This window comes from Gossypium arboreum, chromosome 3, assembly GCF_025698485.1.
Source record: "Gossypium arboreum isolate Shixiya-1 chromosome 3, ASM2569848v2, whole genome shotgun sequence".
Taxonomy (NCBI): Eukaryota; Viridiplantae; Streptophyta; class Magnoliopsida; order Malvales; family Malvaceae; genus Gossypium; species Gossypium arboreum.
In genome coordinates, this window is record NC_069072.1 from 27,299,462 (window position 1) to 27,317,723 (window position 18,262).

General features: G+C 38.2%; 1 non-coding gene and 1 pseudogene across 1 annotated transcript; one reads left to right on the plus strand and one right to left on the minus strand.

Moving 5' to 3' along the window:
• The window catches only part of LOC108475150 (multicopper oxidase LPR1-like), a 94,645-nt pseudogene that overhangs the window by 51,533 nt on the left and 24,850 nt on the right, over window positions 1-18,262 (plus strand).
• Window positions 7,684-7,788, minus strand: LOC128290947 (small nucleolar RNA R71). The gene has a single exon (XR_008280726.1). It is a non-coding gene; the product is annotated as a small nucleolar RNA R71 (small nucleolar RNA).

An 18,262-nucleotide genomic window follows, 5' to 3' on the forward strand; every position in this document is an offset into this window, starting at 1 on the left:
TTCTCATATTCTAAGCCTCATAATAATCATAAAAAAAATATTTTGATGTTGAATTTGTGGTCCCGAAACCACTATTCCGACTAGGCCCTGTTTTGGAATGTTACATTTCTCCCCTCATAGGGACTTTCGTCCTCGAAAGTCTTACCAGTGATTAGATTTGGATATTGGCTTCTCATGATTTCTTCTGGTTCACATGTAGCCTCTTCTACACCATGACGATGCCATAAAACTTTTACTGAGGCCACATCTTTATTCCTCAACTGTTTAACCTCACAAGCCAATATCTTAACTAGTTCCTCTCCATAGGTCATGTCCGGTCGAATTTCAATCTCAGTCAGTGAAATCACGTGAGAGGGGTCTGATTGGTATCACCTTAACATAGATACGTGGAACACATCGTGAATCTTTTCCAGTTCAGGTGGCAATGCCAAGTGATAGGCTAACGGTCCAACTCTTTCAATAATCTCGTACGGTCTGATAAATTGCGGACCCAGCTTGCCTTTCTGGCCAAACCTCAACACTTTTTTCCATGGAGACACTTTTAAGAATACTCTATCTCCAACTTGAAACTTAATTGCCTTTCTTTTCAGATTAGCATATGACTTTTGCATATCCGATGCCTCTTTCAAACAGTCCCGTATCACTTTAACTTTCTCTTCAGTTTCTTTAATCAAATCAACTCTGTGAATCTGATTTTCCTTAAGTTCTGTCCAGTACAATGGAGTTCGACACTTCCTGCCATACAAGGCCTCATAAGGTGCCATCTTCAAACTCGTCTGAAAACTGTTGTTGTAGGCAAATTCTACTACCGGCAAATATTTTTCCCAGCTACCCTGAAATTCAAGGATGCAACATCGCAACATGTCCTCAAGAATCTGAATCATTAGCCCAGACTGACCATCTGTCTGAGGGTGAAAAGCTATACTAAAGCTTAACTTCGTACCCAAGGCTTCTTGTAATTTCTTTCAGAATCTCAAAGTGAACCTTAGGTCTCTGTCGGAAATAATCGATAGTGGTACCCATGCAATCTTACAATCTCAGAAATGTACAAGTCGACCAATCTATCGAGGGAGTAATCTATTCTCACCGGAATAAAATGAGCCGACTTCGTCAACTAATCTACTACGACCCATATGGCATCTTTCTTCTTCGAAGTCAATGGCAATCCTCTCACGAAATCCATAGTAACTCTGTCCCACTTCCATTCGGGGACCATCACAGGCTGTAGCAAACCTGAAGGCACTTGATGTTCAGCTTTAACTTGCTGACATACTAGGCATTTCGACACAAATTTAGAAATATCTCTTTTCATGTCGTTCCACCAGTACATTTTCTTCAAATCGTTGTACATCTTGGTACTTCCCGGGTGAATTGACACATAGCTGTTATGTGCTTCTTGCAAAATTTTCCGAATAAATTCATTATTTTTAGGTACACAAACCCTATCTCTTAACATTAAACATCCATCAGAACCAATCCGAAAATCTGATTCAATACCTGACTCACATTGAGTTCTTTTAGCTTGCAAGTCATCATCATTAGTTTGAGCATCATAGATTTCCTGAAGGAATGTCGGCCTAGCCTCTAGCTCAGCCAAGACTGAATCATCATCAAGCAATGCCAAACGAGCATTCATGGCCCTTAATGCAAACAAGGATTTTCTGCTCAACCGTTAGCGACCACATTCGCCTTTCCTAGGTGATAGTCAATAATCAGTTCGTAATCCATGATTAACTCTAGCCACATCCGCTGCCTCAAATTTAATTCTCTTTGAGTCATCAAATATTTCAAACTCTTGTGGTCAGTGAATATACGGCAAGTCTCACCATATAAATAATGCCTCCAAATTTTCAAAACAAAAACAATGGCGGCAAATTCTAGGTCGTGTATAGGATAGTTCTTCTCATGCGGCTTCAACTGTCGTGAAGCATAGGCTATTACCTTGCCATCTTGCATAAGTACACAACCCAGTCCATTTAAGGATGCGTCACTGTAGACTACAAATTCTTTTCCTGACTTAGGCAATACTAAAATAGGAGCTTCAGTTAACAATGTCTTTAACTTCGTAAAACTTTGTTGAGATTTTTCTGTCCATTCAAACTTAACGTTTTTCTGTGACAATCTCGTCATTGGAGTTGCTATCATGGAGAATCCTTTCACAAATCTTCAATAGTAACCGGCTAAGCCCAAAAATCTTCTAACCTTGATTACATTCTTAGGTGGTTTCCATTCGACGATAGCAGAAATCTTACTTGGATCGACTCGGATGCCTTCACCCGAAACAATATGACCCAAAAATCCAACTTCCTGAAGCCAAAACTCACTCTTGCTAAACTTAGCATACAGTTGTTTTTCCCGTAGAGTCTGCAACACAATTCTCAAGTGCTTTGCATGTTCTGACTCATCTTTGGAATAAATAAAGATGTCGTCAATGAACACAACGACAAACTTATCCAAATATGGCTGAAAGATCCTATTCATTAAATCCATGAATATGGCTGGTGCATTCATTAACCCAAACGGCATGACAAGAAATTCATAATAACTGTACCTCGTTCTAAAAGTTGTCTTAGGTACATCCGATTCTTTAACTCACAGCTGATAATAGCCAGACCTCAAGTCTATCTTAGAGAACACGGTGGCTCCTCTCAACTGATCGAATAAATCTTTGATCCTTGGTAAATGATACTTATTATTAATAGTTACTTTGTTCAGTTGGCGGTAATCTATACTTAACCTCATCGAACCATCTTTCTTCCTTACAAATAGAATGGGAGCACCCCAAGGTGAAAAGCTCGATCTTACAAATCCTTTATCCGTCAGCTCTTGCAACTGTGCTTTCAACTCTCTTAGTTCAGTTGGTGTCATCCTATACGAAGCAATTGAAATAGGAGCTATCCCTGGCACCAACTCAATACCAAATTCTATTTCCCTTTCAAGAGGTAATCCAGGTAATTCTTCTGGAAATACATCTGGGTACTCATATACTATAGGCATAGACTCAATCTTCAACTCTATTTCCTTAGTGTTCAATACAATTGCAAGGTAGGCTTCATACCTTTTTCTCATATATCACTGAGCAACCATTGCCGTGATCACTACCGGAGGCGTACCCAACTCTCTTGAATCAACTCGTAGAATCTCACTATCCGGGTATTTTAATTTAGTATACTTACTACCACAATTTACAATTACATCATGCAGTGCTAACCAATCCATACCAAGTATTACATCAAATTCATCAAATGGTAACCACATAAGATTAGCCGAAAAACAATGACCCTGAATCATCAAAGGACAATTCTTACAGACTTTATCAACCATGACTGATCTGCCTAGTGGGTTTGACACTTTAATAATAAATTCTGTAGGCTCAATGAGTATGTTCATTCTAGATACCAAGCTTATACAAATGTATGAATGCGTCGACCCCGGGTCAATTAAGGCAATAACACATGTATCGAAAAGAGAAAAGGTACCCGTGATAACATCAAGAGCAGATGCTTTCTCTCGGGCGCGTATCGCATACGTTCTTGCCGGGGATTGGGCCTCTAGTTTTGCAGCGTCTTTAGCCGCAACTCGACTGCCACTGACACTTCCAGGATATCTCAGAGGTCTACCTCGTGAAATGGGAGTACTCTACTTCAGGGCTACTTCCTTTTCTTTCTCGACTCACTCTGGGCAGTCCCTGAGAAAAAGTGGTCAAGAGATCTACATTTGAAACATGCACCGCTCTTCACTCGACATTCTCTATAGTGAAATTTGTTGTAACTCTTACACTTAGAATTTTGATCATCTACACTCCCCACACTAGTTACTATCGAGGAGGAAGACTTTTGGCTTCATCGTTTAGAGCTTCTCGCTCTACCTGAATATCCTACTGATGAAATCGAACGTTCATGCTGGCTCTTTGATTTCTTTGTGGCAAACGAGAGTGTTTTACCACTGGACCTCTTGCTCACGACTTGGGCTTCTCTCTTTGCTTGCTTTCTTTCGTTGTTAAGCTCCTCAGCTTTCTTGGCCCGATCAGCCAATGCGGCAAACTCCAGTATTTCCAGGATCCCAACCAATAACTTAATTTCCTCATTCAGACCTTCCTCGAAGCGTTTACACATTTTTGACTCGGTTTGGACCCATTCAGTTGCGTACTGACTTAGCCTCATGAACTCTCGTTCGTATTCTACGACAGTCTTGTTCCCTTGTTTGAGTTTCAAGAACTCCTTTTGCTTCGAGTCTAGAAACCGTTGGCTAATGTATTTCTTCCTAAACTCTGCTTGGAATAAATCCCAAGTGATATTTTCCTTTGGCACTACCGAGGATACAGTCTTCCACCGATGATACACAGTATCTTTTAAAAGGGACATGGCACACTTCAAACACTCCTCAGGTGTGTACGACAAATCATCTAACACTCGTGTAGTGTTCTCGAGCCAAAACTCGGCTCTTTCAACATCATCATCAACTTTAGCTCTGAATTCCTCAGCCCCATACTTTCTAAGCTTATCAACAGGGGCTTTACCAATTCTTACCAGTGCCATACCTCGTGGCATATCCTCATCAAGTTGGTTAGGGGGCGGGGGAGGTCTTGGTATGTTGGGGCGATTCTTCAGGTAATCCCCAAACCATTCATCCATCATATCAAAGAAGGCAGCTCGGGCCTCTTCTCGGCCCGTTCTTATGACTCATTGCCAATTGGAATTTAACCATCGCACATGATTATTAACTTGCATGGAAATTTTGTAGATCATAGCCTACTTCAAAACAAGCCGATCTCTATGACCATAAACAAAAAGATAGATTTATCTTTACAAGCCTTTATTTGGAAAATCAAATGACACATATAACAAAATACTCAAAATACCTATACATGTCATTGAACAATTTAGAAATGTCTTTATACCAAAGCTAGTCTATTTGATAGTATGCTGACTCTCCAACCGTCTTCCAATCTTTACGAGTCCTCGAGCTCTATGAGAGACAAGGAAAAGAGAGGGGGTAAGCATTTTCATGCTTAGTAAGCTCGAATAATCGGAAAAAAAACTTACCAAGTAATTAGCATGAAATCAAATTGGGCAATTGGAAACACAAAAAATTATATACTTTTTCATACCCAATTCTACTTAAATTCATGCAAATTCGGTTAAATTCTTGTCAAAAGAATAATTAAATAATATAAAATAATTAATTTATATTAAAAATATGAACATTATGAATTTTAATTAATTTTGTAGTTAATTTTGATTAAATTTGGTTATTTTTGACAGAATTACACAATTGTAGAAAAAGGGCTCGGTGAACACTGCGAGAAGAACAAAATTGAGAGCAATTTGAAGTATCGAGGCCAATTAATTTCCAGCCCAAGATAGTCCAGAAATTTTTATTAATTCATAATTAAATTAATTTTAATTTATTTCCTATTTAATTTAGGTTAAATGAATTAATTTCAATTAATTATGAAGAAAGGGCCTAGTGAACCGCCTTTGGTTGAACCGAATGGAGTGAGCCAAACCAGCCACTAATTGGGCTGACAGAACCGTCCATTGGCTGACCCAAATCAACAAATTATCTGATAAAATATTATTGCAAAATTCCTTGAAAACCTCCAGATTACGTTCAAACTCCACCTTTATTTTAGGCTTTGTAGATTTGCCCCAGCCTATTTTTAGCAAGGTTGAAAGCTTCAACCTTGCCATGTGTGTGGCCGGCCATGGGAGGGTTCTCTTGTCTGCTGAATTTGCTATTTTTAGCAGCCCTCTTCAGCTATAAAAGCCACCCTATGCTGCCCATTTCAAAGCATCCCTCAAAATCCCTCATTCCACAACATTCTCTCATCCTCTCTTCACTTCTCTCAAAGTTTCCTCTCCATTTTTCCATCCCATTTTCCCTTCCTCTTGTGCCAATTTCCTCTCTTGAGAAAGAGGTGTTCTTCAGCCATCTTGGGCAGCAATCAAGGATTCATAGAAGCCTTTCTCAGCCAAGACAACGGAGACTAAGAACAGAGCAACAGTCAAGCCGCAGAGAAACACTGGATTTGCTTTCTATTCCCTTTCTTTTTAATTCTGTTGTTTTTATGATGAACATATCTATGAAAAATATTGTTGTTGAAATGGTTATTTTAATCAATTTATCTTGAATTTAATTCATGTTGGGTTGATTATATTTTGCCTACTTGAATTATTAAAATAGTGTTTATGCCGTTATAAGCCTCAGTGAAATGCTTGAATAAGTAAAATCATGTTTAGGTTATCTGGCATTATAATTGTTTAGATAACTAAAGAATTAATTGTTTAAACGGATTGATTTTGCAATTAATGGACTCAGTACTTAATCAGTGCATGTTTAATTCTTCTAAGGCAATTGAAAATTAAATTAGCATTGTATTTGGCGATTCATATGCCTTGCATAACTTGCAAGATTGTTGTGATTAAATTGTTTCAAGGTATGGGTACTTTGTTACTTCACATAATCTTTTACATGTTTATTAAGTTGAATTAATCGGTTGAATCGACATAGGAATATGCGAGAGATAATTTAATTCAATAAGTATGTATGTGCGATAGCATGTTTACTTTATTAAATCTATTTAGTCGGTTGAATTGGCATAGGGATATGTTCAAGAGATAAATGGAATTTTTTAATTAGTAAATATGTTCATAAGTTAGCAAATTCTTTGGGTTGCCGTGAATTTATTCATAACAGTAGTAAGTACAATTTAATATTTCTAGGTTAAAAGGTATAATTAATCCAACACAATTATATCATCTTGATTAAATCTTAATTGAAATTGTGCACTAGAACTCTTTTATTTTATTTAAATTGTTTGCTTAGTTTTAAAATCTTAGTTTATAAATTACTCTTTTCAAACCAAAATCATTTTTACCTCACCAAAGTGTTTTAATTAATTTTATACATATCGCTTTTTACAGTCCCTATGGGTACGATAACTCGACATTTACTTGTCACTTTATTACTTGTTACGATTGTGTACACTTGCACATTTCCACCGTTCCATGTTTTTGGCGCCGTTGCCGGAGATTGTTTTTTAAAAAAAACATTATTTGTGAATTTATTTTTACATTTTGGTTCTTTTATTTTCTTATTCAATTTTACTTACTTAATTAATTCATCTCTGATTATTTCAGGTGTTTATGAGTATTGACCGAATTATCTACTTACTCCTAGTGGACCCTAAAATAGAACAAACCTTTCGCCAACGAAGAAGACAAGTGAACCAGAGAAGGACCGAAGAGATGAATTTCGAGAATATCAATCAAAGAAACGAAGCAAACCTTGCTCAAAATCCTATCCTTATTGCTGATGATAGGGATAGAGCTTTACGAAAATATGACGTGCCAGTTTTTAATGACCTTAATCCAGGTATTAGAAGACCCGAGATCGAGGCACAACAATTGGTGAAGCCGGTCATGTTCCGATGCTTGACGATGGGTCGATTCGGTGGAATGCCTCATCAAGATCCTCATCTTCATTTAAGACATTTATGGAGGTGAGTGACTCTTTCAAGCTAGCTGGAGTACTCGAAGATGCATTACGATTAAAACTGTTCCGTACTCGCTGAGGGATGAGCTCGAGCTGGTTAAACTCAACGCCACGAACTCGATTTCTACATGGCAAGAGTTAGCGAGAGATTTCTTGTGAAGTATTTCCCGCCTAGCAAGATTGCTAAGTTGAGAATGAGATTACTGCTTTCCAAAAAATGGATGATGAGTCCTTGTATGAGGCATGGGAAAGATTCAAAGAGTTATTACGAAAGTGCCCTCATCACGGAATTTCGCATTGCATCCAACTTGAGACATTTTACAATGGTCTCAACGCTCACACAAGGATGGTAGTAGATGCTTCTGCTAACGGTGCTATCTTATCCAATTCATACAATGAGGCTTATGAAATCATCGAGAGGATCGCCAGTAACAATTATCAGTGGCCAACCAATCGAGCAACATCAGGAAGACGAGCTGCTGGAATCTATAAAGTGGACGCTCTCACTTCACTTGCATCCCAGGTATCTTCGATATCTTCAATGTTAAAGAATCTTACCACTAATGGGTCAAACAGTTTTGCAGCTCAACCACCTAACTAATATGAGAATATAGCCTGTGTCTATTGTGGGGAAGGACATGTGTTTGAAGAATGTCCGTCAAACCCAGAATCCATGTACTACATAGGTAATCAGAACCAGAACCGAGGAAGGCAAGGGCTGCAATATAACTTTTACAACCCATCGTGGCGAAATCACCCCAATCTTTCCTAAAGTAACCAAGGGGCTGGAGGCAGTAACAACTATGCCCAACCTAGACCAACCCAGCTGCCTAGTTTTTCACAACAAGTTCAGAAACTAGTTCAGGCTGAATCGTCCAATAGCTTAGAGAATTTATTGAAGGCATACATGGCGAAAAATGACGCCACTCTAAGGAATTTGGAGAATCAAGTGGGCCAGCTTGCTACTGAACTTAGGAACCGTCCACAAGGTGCTTTACCTAGTAACACAGAAAATCCAAGAAATCTAGGGAAGGAGCATTGTAAAGCACTAACATTAAGGAGCGGAAAATCGGTAGAGCCCAACATCATTGAAGCTGAAAAGGAGCATGCTGAAGCTTAAGATTCGGAAGAAGTTCAACTGAGTGTTGAAGTTCCTGTTCCACTAGAACCAGAACCTGCAATACTTAAAAAGGTAACCTCAGAACCAGCCAATTCTGATCAGCCAATCATTTCGTTAGCAGCAGAATTGCCGCCAAAGATAAATCAACCAGTACCAACTCTAGTATATAAACCTCCACCACCTTACCCTTAAAGACTCCAAAAGCAAAAACAGGAGGTCCAATTCAAGAAGTTCCTTGACGTACTCAAGCAACTTCATATCAACATCCCGTTGGTTGAAGCACTTGAACAAATGCTAAATTACGTAAAATTCATGAAAGATATCCTGTCCAAGAAGCGAAGACTTGGATAATTTGAGACGGTAGCTTTGACGAAGGAATGATGTGCATATCTTCAAGAAAAATTACCCCCTAAGCTGAAGGATCCTGGGTGTTTTACCATACCATGCAACATTGGAGCAGCTTATTGTGGTAAGGCACTATGCGACTTGGGCCCAAGTATCAACTTGATGCCTATGTCGATATTTAAGAAGTTAGGGATAGGTGAAGTTAGACCTACTACGGTTACACTTCAGCTAGCAGATCGATCCTTAGCACATCCAGAAGGAAAAATCAAGGATGTATTGGTACGTATAGATAAGTTTATATTTCCTGCTAATTTTGTAATTTTAGATTTCGAAGCAGACAAAGAAGTACCAGTTATCCTGGGGAGACCGTTCTTATCAACCGAAATGACACTTATTGATGTGTAGAAGGGCGAACTTACTATACGCGTTCAGGACGATCAGGTAACATTTAATGTTTTCAAGTCAATCCGATTTCTTGACACAATAGATGATTGTTCTGCAGTATCCAACTTAGAGGATTTAATAGTGGAGAAGGAACTCAACTCTGTTGAGGATCCTCTGGAAAGAATTTTGACATCAGACCCTCCAAGTGATGAAGAGAAGGATGGAAACTTAGCTTTGTTAGAAGCTAATCAAAATGAATTTAATCCACAATCCCGTTTCAAATCTTTGGATTTAGAGGAAAGAGATTACACACAGCCGAAAGCATCAATCGAGGAGCCACCTAAACTAGAACTCAAGGTATTACCTTCTCATTTAAAATATGTTTATTTAGGTGACGCTTCTACTCTGCCTGTGATTGTTTCAGCAGAGTTAACTACTGAGCAAGAAGAGAAACTTATCTTAGTTCTGAAATAATTTAAGAAGGTTATCGGATGGACCATAGCCGATATTCGCGGTATTATTCCATCTGTATGCATGCACAAGATCATCCTGGAAGATGGTGAAAAAGGGATGATCGATGGACAACGAAGGCTGAACCCCATCATGAAGGACATAGTGAAAAAAGAGATTATCAAGTGGTTAGATGCGGGTATCATTTACCCCATCTCAGATAGTTTATGGGTAAGTCCGGTCCAGTGCGTACCAAAGAAACGAGGTATCACGGTCATAGAGAATGAGAATAACGAGTTGATACCGACTAGAACAGTTACGGGATAGAGAATCTGCATCGATTACCGGAAGCTAAACAAGGCAACTAGGAAAGATCACTTCCCTTTGCCTTTCTTAGACTAGATGCTGGATAGACTCGCGGGGTGAGATTACTATTATTTTCTCGATGGCTACTCAGGGTACAACCAGATTACGGTAGCACCATAATATCAACACAAGACCATATTCACCTGCCCGTACGGTACATTTGCATTTAGATGCATGCCATTTGGTTTATGTAATGCACCTGCTACATTTCAAAGATGTATGATGTCTATTTTCACTGACATGGTTGAGAAATTTTTGGAAGTTTTCATGGACGACTTTTCAGTGTTTGAAGATACGTACGATGATTACTTAGCCAATCTGGCTAAGGTACTTAGGCGATGCGAAGAGACAAACCTAGTCCTTAACTGGGAAAAGTGCCATTTTATGGTACGAGAAGGTATCGTTCTGGGGCATCGGATAACAAGACATAGGATCGAGGTAGACAGAACAAAAGTAGATGTTATTGAGAAACTCCCACCTCTAACATTTGTAAAGGGTGTTAGGAGCTTTTTGGGCCACGCCGGGTTTTATCGAAGATTTATCAAAGACTTCTCCAAAGTTACTAAACCTTTATGCAAATTATTGGAGAAGGACACGATATTCAAATTTAATGAAGAATGCTTAAAAGCTTTCAATGACTTGAAGAATCGATTAGTCACGGCACCCATAATTGTCACACCAGACTGGGACTTGCCATTTGAATTGATGTGTGATGCAAATGACTTCGCAAAAGGAGCTGTCATGGGCCAGCGAAGGAACAAAGTTTTTCATCCCATCTACTATGCAAGCCGAACTCTGACAGGAGCTCAGTTAAACTATACGGTAATAGAAAAAGAGTTACTTGCTATCGTATTTGCTTTCGACAAGTTTCGATCTTATCTTGTAGGTACCAAGATAACTGTCTATACAGACCACTCGACAATTAAATATTTACTTGCCAAGAAAGACACTAAGCTGAGGTTGATCCGATGGGTACTACTACTTCAAGAGTTCGATTTGGAAATTCAAGATCGAAAGGGAGTAGAAAACCAAGTAGCAGATCACTTGTCCTTATTGGAGCTGCAAGAAGGAAATTCTCCACTTGTACCGATTCAAGAAACATTTCCAGATGAACATATATTGAAGGTAAGTCATGTCCATAATACCCCTTGGTTTGCTGATATTGCTAACTTTTTAGCTTATGGTTTAATGCCGTATGATAAGACATATCAACAAAGGAGAAAGTTTCTTCACGATGTGAAGTACTATTTCTGGGAGAAACCATATCTGTTTAAAAAGTGTGCAGATCAGATGATTAGGAAATAAGTGGCAGAAGAAGAAATACTTAAGATTCTATACCACTGTCACTCAGCCCCAAGTAGGGGTCATTTCGAAGGAACTCGTACTGCAGCCAAAGTATTGCAAGCCGGATTCTTTTGGCCAACACTATTCAATGATGCATATGCATATGTAAAGAGTTGTGACCGATGTCAAAGAGTTGGAAATGTCACCAACAGAAATGAGATGCCTCGAACAAACAACATTAAGGTCGAATTATTCGATGTTTGGGGTATTGATTTTCTTGGGCCCTTTCCTTCGTCTTTTGGTCACAAGTATATACTGGTCACAGTAGATTATGTGTCCAATTGGGTCGAGGCAAAGGCATATCTGACAAACGATGCTAGGGTTGTGATGAAGTTTTTGCAGAAACACGTGTTCACGAGGTTTGGAACCCCGAGAGCCATCATTAGTGATGAAAGGTCCCACTTTGTGAACAAGTGGTTAAAATGGTTACTAGACAAGCACGGGGTGAAACACAAGGTTGCAATGGCTTACCATCCGCAGACGAATGGACAAGCTGAACTGGCAAATAAAGAAATCAAGGGCATATTGGAGAAGGTAGTTTGCCCGAACTGACAAGACTGGTCCAAAAGACTAGATGACGCTTTATGGGCCTACAGGACAGCGTACAAGACACCTTTAGGAATGTCACCCTATAGGCTAGTTTTCAGTAAAGCATGTCATCTACCTTTGGAGTTAGAGCACAAAGCTTATTGGGCTCTTCGACGACTCAACTTAGATCCTAAGCTCGCAAAAGAAAGACGTATGTTCCAACTCAACGAGTTAGAAGAATTCCAAATGTTCTCATATGAAAATGCCAAATTACTTAAAGAGAGACTCAAGAAATGGCATGACAAACACATCCGGGTTCGAGAATTTGAAGCAGGTCAGCAAGTATTGTTGTTCAACTCGAGATTGAAGTTCTTTCCAGGTAAGCTAAAATCACGTTGGTCCGGTCCATTTACAATTCACAGAGTCTATCCATACGGAGTTGTTGAACTCCAAGGTAAGAGAGGTAATTTTCAAGTTAATGCTCAGCGTTTGAAACACTATTGGGGGAATAAAACCGAACGGGATAAAGTCTCGTTCATTTTGTCAGATATTTAATAATTTTCGTGTTTTGTTTAATAAATAATTTAAGGTATATTTTTCGGGTTTAGTATGTTAAAATAAATTCTGTCTAGGAGGTTGGAACTTAAGCGGGACAATTTGTGACCCCTCCAATCTTTCCTGGGAATTTATTTTAACATAATTTTCCAAGAAATTTTTCCCTAATCAATAAAATAAATTTTTGTTTTTCAAATAAAAGGGTCAATTTGATCCAATTTTTAATTTGCAACTCAATTTTTAATTTTCATTAAGTCTAGGGACTTAAATTGAATTATTTTTAAAATTTGATTGCTCTTTTAAGTAAATAATAAAAACTAAATGCCTCTTTTCGTAAATATTTTTTAAAGGGCTTCTAGAATAAATGTTTTAGTTAAAAAATGATAATTATTAATATATAATTATACCCATTATAATATATATTAATTATTATCAATTTTGGATTTTGTTTGATAAGTTTTGATAATAAGATGATAATCTTTAATATATAATTATAGCTATTTATATATTAATCTTTATCAATTTAGCATGAAATTAGGATTTTATCTTTGTTTTAATAAATTAAATAGCAATTAATAGTTTAATATATGCATATATCTAATTATTAATTTTTGTTATCTTTATATAGGATTAGAATTTAGAATTTTATTAATTAATTTGTTTTAAAGAATTCTACTCTAATTCCTATTTCTCCCCCTATAAATACTACCCATCTTCCCATTCACCTAACACTTAAAACCCAAAGCACCAAAATACCCAAGTGCCGAAACCCCAAGTAGCAGCAGCTCCAAGCACTCGGCCAGCATACGCCCAGCTCCATCGCACGCACGTCCCACACACAACGCCGCGTTGCCTCGAGCGGCCCCAGCCTCAGCTCGCACCAGGGCTTCACCCCGCGCGCGATACCTGCCCTCTGCACCATCCTGCGCGTGCCCGAGTCCCACCTACTGTCGAACGCCCGTGTTGCTACCAGCCCTACTGCGCACCTTTGCTCCCACATGCACCACGCCCGCATGCCCTAGCTGCTTGTGCAGCATTCCTTTCCCATCCATCCTAAGCCACAAACCTCCAACCCTTCTTTTGAATTCCCATCTTTTTCTTCATTATTATTATTAATTCCTAGAGTTTTTATATTTTTACAAAAAAGGTGGTAAGACCTAGTTTTTCTTAATTTTAATTTTAATTAATTAATTTTTCATATCATTGAATTACTAATAATTTTTATTAAAATTTATTGAGAAACTAATTTTTCCATCTTATGATCAGGTTAAACATGCCTCGCAAGAGAACTCGTGCTTCCGCTCAAATTGATGAAACACAAAACAAATTCCACTGTGAAGAAGCCAAAGTGAGATACGAAAGTATCTTCAAAAACCAACAGATGCATCTAGAAAAAGGCTTCACTTTAAAGGAGAGCAACTACCGAGAATTTATGGCTCATATTCGTCAAGTTGCTGAAACCCTAAATTGGGAGTTGTTTTGTGAAAAGAGACCAAGTGTGGATAAGGAACTAGTTCGTGAGTTTTATGCAAATTTAACTTCAGGCGAGATGATAGAAGTTCCAGTTCGCGGAATCAAGGTACCGATAAATTCAAATGCTATTAATGAATTCTTTGAATTACCAAATCTCGAAAACGATGAATATTCCACATTGATGAGCAATATCAAACCTGAAAATCTGCGAGAAATTCTCGAGGAGCTTACAGTTGAAGGTTCCAGTTGGACTATGTCGAAACAAGGAACCCACACGTGTCGAAGAGAATACTTAACACCTATTGCAAAGGTATGGTTCTATTTCATCCGTTTCAACCTTTTGCCTAGCTCACATGGGACTACAATTTTATTAGAGCGAATGATTTTACTATACTCAATCTTAATGGGTAAGACCATTGATGCGGGAAAGATCATCCTGAAAGAAATTCGAAACTGTGCCGCTAGACGTTCTGGCCCTGCTTACTTCCCCTTTACAATAACTATTCTGTGCTTGAAAGCAGAAATTCTTGCTAATGTCAAGAAGACAGGGTACACCCAAGGCACAATTACAGATTAGGACCTCTACCGAGTAGCCGGAGACTCATTTCTACAACAACGAGTTGAAGAAAGTGAAGAGCCTGAGGAACCTGATGAAGAAGAAGATCCCACGATGCAATCATTTGAAGTCCCTGATAAGGTGGACCCAGTAGAGCCAAAAGATGAATCGAATGCTGGAACTTCAATGTTTCGAGCTAAATCGTCGAGCCCAGACCTTTGAGATGAGCTATCAAAACTGATGGACTTAATGCAACATATGCAATGGCAGCAATAAGCCTACTGGAGATACTCAAAAATAAGTGATGACTCGATGAGAAGTGCTTTTAAGAAAATATACAATGACCCATTTATTTTTGTGCCTGAATTTCCAGATTTCATATTCGAGCCATGGACTCCACTCTCGAAAAAATAGATAAGCGATTCATGCAAAGGCAATAGTGATGGAGCAAAAGATGAGTCAAATACGGAAGGGTCTGCAAATAAATAAAGGGAGGATCTTGACTTTATTTTATCTCTATTCTTAGGTCATTTTAGGATTAAGTTTAATTAGGAATTTATTTCTATTTTTTGCATAATAAAACAAGAGAGAAAAATCACTAATAAAATGTGAGCAAGTCACGAAACTTAAAGTGTGGCAATAGATATATACATATCTAGGATTGGATTTAGAAATAGCTTGGTACTTAAGCAGTCAAATTGACTCACCTCCTCTTTTCTAAAATCCTACCTGGTGTATAGTATCTATTCACTTTAAATAATGAGGACATTGTTCATTTTAAGTTGGGGGGACCGAGAAATTGAATTATTTCCACTTAGGATAAAATTTTTCTTTTAATTATGATTAGGTGTAAAACCCCAAACCTGTGACCGTCACCGGATTCGACCACGAGGTGTTACCGGGCTTACTTCCCTTATTTCCCTCTTGGAAATTATGAAATTTTTGTTTCAGGCAGGCTAGCTAACTGCGTCACTGTTACCTTAAAAATCATATCTCGAGTTCCAGAACTCGAAAACCAATTCCGTAAATTTTCCCTGAAACTATACTCATATATCCATCCATGGATTTATTTCTACAATTTTTGGTCGGGCCAATTGGTACAGTTTATTAGTTAAAGTCGCCCATGTTACAGGGGTCGACTACACTGACCTTAGTGCATTACGACCTGGATATCTTCTCGTACAGAGCTTCAATGCTTATACCGTTTGTTTCTAATGAAACTAGACTCAAAGGGGAATCTTCACATATAAGGAACGACTTCTAATTCCTTCTGGATAATTTATGGTAAATTTTCAAAGTCGAGACAGGGGATCCAGAAACGGTTCTGGCCCTGTCTCACGAGAACTTTAATATCTCTCAGTATACTGCTCATACGGTCGTTTCGTTTCGTCCATATGAAAATAGGTTCATCAAGGCTCAATTTCATAATTTATTAACTATTTAATTCTACTTCTACTATTTTTAGTGATTTTCAATCTCATATCACTGTTGCTGTCCGCAACAGTTACTGCAGAGACTATGCCAATTTCATGAATCTTTCCTTGGCCTTACTAATCATCCATTATACATGACACAAATCATGGCCACCTTATCAAAATTAAAGTTTCTAAGACTCGTGGCTATAGGTTCTAGCATCCCACTCAACGACCACATAGGCCATTTTCACATGGCTTAAAGTTTACAACCCACAATTCAACAAAACAAAATAGCCTATACATGCCAAATGTTCTCCTAGTTCAACTACGAAGACAATACCAAAAGATTTCCAGCCAGTGTGATGACTTCAACGACGGTTCCGAGCACGTAAACAATACGAGTCCAAGAGACCTAAAATGGGTGACAAGAAAACACCGAGTGAGTTTATAACTCAGTAAGTCATAAGCATTCAACAACCATCCATTAATAAAGTTACCACAACATGAAACACTAAACGAGGCTGGGTACTCATCCATATCAAAACTATACCATAATTCCTCAGACCTTTCGGTTCAATCTCATACCAAGTCATACATCCACATTTCATATTCCACACAACAAGATATTTAAGGCATTTTCACACACTAACTCATTTCCACCACAACCATACAATTTCAATCATCACATAGATTTAAAGCTTACCAAGCTCAACCCCGAGCATGAACGTATTTCCTATTCGTCATGAGCTCAAGGTACTTACCCGATCCACTGTCCATACTCAACTCGATGGAGACACACCCTCCATATATATAGAGTACGCACACACAGTGCTTAATACTCGATTTCGCACACTTAGTGTCATTCAATTTAAGCCCGCACACATAGTGCCATAGCCTTCGAGCTCGCACACCCAAGGTCAGTATATTTCCAGCATGCACACTTAGTGCCATATATTTCCAGCACGCACACTTAGTGCCATATATTTCCAGCACGCACACTTAGTGCCAATCTCGTCACCGTACACACGTATTGCAAGACACTTAGTGCCGAAAGCAAACTTTCTACACATTTCACTATTTCTTTTACATTCAACAATTGTCATCACTCCATACACATACAATTTCATTTATATATATATAGCATCCCATTAAACACAATTGCATAGATTTTACAATCATTTAAGCAATATCAAACATATGTGCTTAATGACTTACCTCGGATGTTGTCGCATCGTTTTCAACGGCTATTCAATTATTTTGTCTTTCCCTTGTCCAACTTTGATCCTTTGAGTTCTTGAGCTAATTCACACAAATTTAAATTATTAAAACCTCATTATGCTAGCTTATGGCCGAATATGACAAGGAGTTTAAATGGTCATATGGCCACCCTTTAGCTTGAATACACAATGGTCATGCACATTTTATATTACATCAAGCAATTCAATACAATTCATTCAAGCATCAAGGAAAGCTAAGGCCATCAATAGGCTACCTAAGGCGAATATACACATCAACATATGTATTCGTTCATGTGGCTGAACATACACATCCATGTTAAGGCCGATTTCCACACTTGATACATTCTACAAGTAAGGTCGCTTGTATCGACTAAACACCAATTTGTTTCAAGTTCACAACTAGGCTAATATGCACATATACACTAGTAAATCAACACTAACATTTGTACTTCACCTTACTAGCACTTCTCATTCAAATGACATGAACAACGAACATAGTTTCCTTTTATTTCCTACCATGGCCGAATGCCATACAACACCATACCATGCATCATTACAAGCTTTACTTTTAGCATGCAAATAACATCCACAAATCCACCTTAGCCGAACCTTATCTCCATGATATAGTGAAGATTTGAACCATGGGCTAGTTTAGAACTCAAGCTAACTACTAAAACATGCTTGAATCTCATGGCACAACATCAAACTTACCTTAACTTAGATGCAAATATGGCCAAATGTCTTCAACTTTTCTCTTTTCAAACCGGCCAAGAAGAACCAAAGGGTGAAGCTTTTCTTTTCTCTTTGTATTTTCTTCCTAGTCTTTGCTCAAAGAAAGGATGAATAACAACTTTTTTTTTCTTTCTTTCTCTCTAGCTACGGCACCATGGGGGGGGCATCCATGCTCATTTTTTCTTTTTTTCTTTTTTTTCATTTCTTAATTCTTTCTACATAATGCACTAACTAAACATGTTGGAAACATGTCCCCTTG